The following is a 5,239-nucleotide window of genomic DNA, read 5'->3' as shown; positions in this document are numbered from 1 at the left end:
CAAAGCAATGTTCTAAGTGCTGGGGAGGTTACAAGATGATCAGGTTGTCCCACAGGGGGCTCACAGTCTTCATCCCCATTTTACAGATGAGGTAATTGAGGCCCAGAGAAGTGAAGTGACTTGCCCAAAGTCACACAGCTGACAATTGGCAGAGCCAGGATTTGAACCATTGGCCTCTGACTCCAAAGCCCGGGCTCTTCCCACTGAGCCAAGCTGCTTCTGTGAGTACTGATCTTCTAGAACGATGCTCACTGAGGGCAGGGAATGTGTCTATCAACTCTGTCATACTGTACTCTCCCAAGTGCTTACTACAATGTTCTGCACACAGTAAGCGCTCAATAAATAACACTGTTTGATTGATTAAAAGTTTAGGGATCCCTCTCAGGGTCGCCCCTGGAGAGTTTCCAGTACTCTACCCAATCTCGACTATGGGAGGGAGAGCCAAGCAGAGGCCTACCCATTCCCTTCCTAGCTTGGCCAGTGGCTAGCCAGTGGAAGGCAATCTGCTACAAATCAAAACTCACCCATGCTGGGCAGCAGCGGTGTGGGAGAGAATCGAGGGCGGAGACTCAGGTTCACTGCGCGGAAGGAAGCAATGGTCAACCGCTTCCGTATTTTTACCAAGAAAACTCTGGATCCACTGCCAGAACAATTGCAGAAGAAGGCAGGGCATTTAGGGAGAGATGTGTCCATGGTGTCGCTACGGGTCGGAGACGACTCGACGACATAAGACAAGACAAGTTTAGGGGATGAAAAGGATGCTTCTGACACACATGAGGTCTCAAAGGAAACTTCCACATTTTATCTGTAGAGACAACTTCCCCAACACCATAACTCTACGGTGCTTGGGAGGACTCGGGCCCTGAGGCAATTGGGGTCGTGTGAGGAGAGGAGCAGGACCATGGAAGTTAAGGCTGAGCCGGCCCTGCTGGACTACATTACCATCTTACCATCTTACCTCCTTCCCCCATCTTACCTCCTTCCTTTCCCCACAGCACCTGTATATATGTATATATGTTTGCACATATTTATTACTCTATTTATTTATTTATTTATTTTACTTGTACATATCTATTCTATTTATTTTATTTTGTTAGTATGTTTGGTTTTGTTCTCTGTCTCCCCCTTTTAGACTGTGAGCCCACTGTTGGGTAGGGACTGTCTCTATATGTTGCCAACTTGTACTTCCCAAGCGCTTAGTACAGTGCTCTGCACACAGTAAGCGCTCAATAAATACAATTGATGATGATGATGATGATGATGATGGATGGCTGGATAGATGGATGAATGGATGGATGGATGGACAGAGAGATGGATGGATGGATGGATGGATGGATGGATGGATAATCAATAAATACGATTGACTGATTGATTGATTGATTAAGGTGACTCTGAAGTGTGAGAAGGTGGGAGAAGAGGCTGTGATGCCCCAGGCCCCTCATGGCTTGGCATCTAGCATGGCCAAGAAAGATTCTATGATCCAGCAGCCCCAGGGTAGCGGATGTATACAGCTACTGTAGGGGGAATCTCCAGTGGCTGCCAGTCAACCTACGCATCAAGCAAAAACTCCTCACTCTCGGCTTCAAGGCTCTCCCCATCTCCTCGCCCCCTCCTCCCTCACCTCTCTTCTGTCCTTCTCCAGCCCAGCCCACACTCTCCGCTCCTCTGCCGCCGCTCACCTCCTCACTGGGCCTCGTTCTCGCCTGTCCCGCCGTCGACCCCCGGCCCACGTCCTCCCCCTGGCCTGGAATGCCCTCCCTCCACACATCCGCCAAGCTAGCTCTCTTCCTCCTTTCAAAGCCCTCCTGAGAGCTCACCTCCTCCAGGAGGCCTTCCCACACTGAGCCCCCTCCTTCCTCTCCTCCTCCCCATCCCCCCTAGCCCTACCTCCTTCCCCTCCCCACAGCACTCGTGTATATATGTTTGTCCAGATTTATTACTCTATTTATTTTACTTGTACATATTTACTATTCTATTTATTTTGTTAATGATGTGCATCTAGCTTCATTTCTATTTGTTCTGATGACTTGACACCTGTCCACATGTTTTGTTTTCTGTCTTCCCCTTCTAGACTGTGAGCCCGTTGTTGGGTAGGGACCGTCTCTCTATGTTGCCAACTTGAACTTCCCAAGCGCTTAGTTCAGTGTTCTGCACACAATAAGTGCTCAGTAAATACGATTGAATAAATGAATGAACAATGCTTCTGCAAGGAAGTTTTAGGGAAGCAGCATGGCCTAGTGGAGAGAGCCCGGGACTAGGAGTCAAAAGGGCATGGGTTCCAATCCTGGCTCTGCCACTTGTCTGCTGTGTGACCTTCACTTCTCTGTGTCTCAGTCACCTCATCTGTAAAATGGGGATAAGGATTGTGAGTCCCATGTGGGACAAGAACTGTGTAACTCATCATCATCATCATCAAATGCCGTTGAATCGTCTCCAATTCACAGTGACTTGATGGATTTTAACCATAGAGTTTACTGGTAAAAAAATATGGAAACAGTTTACCACTTCCTCCTTCCATGCAGTAAAAACTTGAGTCTCTGCTGTTGTCTTTGATCAATGCTTTGATCCAAGCGCTTAATACAGTGCTCTGCATACAGTAAGCGCTCAATAAATACGATTGAATGAATGAATGAATGAATGATGCTTCAGCTTAGAACTTTCCAGTATATTTCTCAATGGCTTCATCCGCATATGCAAACTCTCCTTCCATGACAATGCACTGATTCATAGTAGTTGATTCATTAACTACTCCAGTGCTTAGTACAGTTTCTAACACATGGTAAGCACTTAACAAATACCACAATTATCATTATTATTCTCCAAATATTCTTACACCCTAATAATTCCTCTGTCAGACTATGTTAATGTCTATCTGTCTCCCCTGTAGACTGCAAGCTCCTTGCAAGCAGGGATTGTGTCCACTAATTATGTGGTATTGTATTTTCCCAAGTGCTTAAAACAGCACTGCATACAGTAGACACTCAATAAGTACCATGGATTGATTGATTGATTGAAATGATAGCATTTATTGAGCATCCACTCATTCATTCATTCAACTGTATTTATTGAGCACTTACTGTGTGCAGGCACTATACTAAGCACTTGGGAAGTACAAGTTGACAACATATAGAGACGGTTTCTACCCAATAACGGGCTCACAGTCTAGAAGGGGGGTGCAATGCACTGTGCTAAGTGTTTGGGAAATATAAAATAAAACAAACAAATGACAAGTTCCTTGCCCTTAAGGAGCTTTCAAACTAAGACATACACTCTTACATCTGTACAGACAGCAATTTTTCACCGATCATACCTGAAATACAAAACCATTTCCTTCTCAAAGCCTCCATACCACTTGTCATGCTATCGAGTCGTCTCTGCCCCATAGTGACTCCATGGACACATCTCTCCCACGACGCCCCACCTCCATCTGCAATCGTTCTGGTTGTGGATCCAGAGAGTTTTCTTGGTCAAAATACAGAAGTGGTTTACCATTGCCTCCTTCCGCGTAGTAAACCCGAGTCTCCACCTTCGACTCTCTCCCCTGTTGCTGCTGCCCAGCCCGGGTGAGTTTTGACTGGTAGCAGATGGCCTTCCGCTCTCTATCTACTGGCCAAGCTAGGAATGGAATGGACAGGCCTCTGCTTGACTCTTCCTCCCATAGCCGAGACTGGAAGAGGACTGGAAACTCTCCAGTTGCGACCCTGAGAGGGGCATTTATAGTCTAGCAGGGGAGAAAGACATTAAAATAAACTGTGGATAGGGACGTACAAGCTGTGGGCTGAGGATGGGGTGAATAAAAGGCACAAATCCAACTGCAAGAGGGATGCAGAAGGGAGAGGGAGAAGAGGAAATGAGGACTTAGTCGGGGAAGGCCACTTGGAAGAGTAGACTCCCCTTCTAGACTCCCCTTCTAGACTGAGAGCCCACTGTTGGGTAGGGACCGTCTCTATATGTTGCCAACTTGTACTTCCCAAGTGCTTAGTACAGTGCTCTGCACACAGTAAGGGCTCAATAAATAAGATTGAATGAATGAATGAAAGAGTACAAAAAGGGTATAGGTGAGTGGGGATGTCGCCCATCGTGAAGTGCATCGGAAGGTTTTTAACAAGGGGTACCCATCCATCCATCTATCAATCAATCAATTGTATTTATTGAATGCTTATTGCGTGCGGAGCACTGTACTAAACTCTTGGGAGAGTACAACACAACAGAGTCGGTAAAGGGGTACCCATCCATCTAACAATCAATCAATTGTATTTATTGAACGCTTACTGCGTGCGGAGCACTGAACTAAACTCTTGGGAGAGTACAATACAACAGAGTCGGTAAAGGGGTACCCATCCGTCTGTCAATCAATCAATTATATTTATTGAATGCTTACTGCATGTGGAGCAGTGTACTAAACACTTGGGAGAGTACAACACAACAGAGTCGGTAAAGGGGTACCCATCCATCTATCAATCAATCAATTGTATTTATTGAACGCTTACTGCGTGTGGAGCACTGTACTAAACTCTTGGGAGAGTACAATACAGCAGAGTCAGTAGATCCGTTCTCTGCCCATAATGAGCTCAAGGCTGAAGCAGCCTAGGAGATACAGCCCAGGTTTAAGAGTCAGAAGGACCTGGGTTCTAATCCCAGCTCCTCCACATGTCTGTTGTGTGATTTTGGGTAAATCACTTCACTTCTCTGTTCCTCAGTTACCTCATCTGTAAAATGGAGATTAAACCTTTAAGCCCCATGTGGGACACGGGCCGTTACCTCAGCTGTAAAATGGAGATTAAATCTGTGAGCTCCAAGTGGGACATGGACTGTGTCCAACCTGATTAGCCCGTACCTTCCCCAGCCCTTATTACAGTGCCTGACACATAATAAGCGCTTACCAAATAAAAAGTGACTTCAGCACAGTTGTGGTGCTTCGCCCTAACGCAACCATCCGGCAGGCTGTTGCCATGGTAGCCACTGCAGTCTTGGCTACCCACATTAGCCAGATATTTCCCACTGTTGGGTAGGGACTGTATCTATATGTTGCCAACTTGTACTTCCCAAGCGCTTAGTACAGTGCTCTGCACACAGTAAGTGCTCAATAAATGCAATTGATTGATTGATTGATTGATATTTTTCAGCTTCCCCGTGAGCTGGCCCACCGGGCAGAGTGCCAGAGGGACTTTGGCAACCAGAGACCTTCCCTGCTGATAGCCAAGTCCCAACAGGCCCTCTCCGACCTTCAGAGCCGGGT

At 46.5% G+C, this 5,239-nt stretch overlaps 2 non-coding genes across 2 annotated transcripts; one reads left to right on the top strand and one right to left on the bottom strand.

Annotated features, from left to right (window-relative positions):
• The first annotated feature begins 375 nt into the window (after nt 1–375).
• LOC119934503 lies at nt 376–514 on the top strand. The gene has a single exon (XR_005452950.1). It is a non-coding gene; the product is annotated as a small nucleolar RNA SNORA7 (small nucleolar RNA).
• A 3,059-nt stretch (nt 515–3,573) lies between these two features.
• On the bottom strand, nt 3,574–3,711 carry LOC119935160. The gene has a single exon (XR_005453093.1). It is a non-coding gene; the product is annotated as a small nucleolar RNA SNORA7 (small nucleolar RNA).
• Nucleotides 3,712–5,239: the final 1,528 nt, after the last annotated feature.

This window comes from Tachyglossus aculeatus, chromosome 1, assembly GCF_015852505.1.
Source record: "Tachyglossus aculeatus isolate mTacAcu1 chromosome 1, mTacAcu1.pri, whole genome shotgun sequence".
Taxonomy (NCBI): domain Eukaryota; kingdom Metazoa; phylum Chordata; class Mammalia; order Monotremata; family Tachyglossidae; genus Tachyglossus; species Tachyglossus aculeatus.
This window is presented reverse-complemented; position numbering and strand designations above follow the sequence as displayed.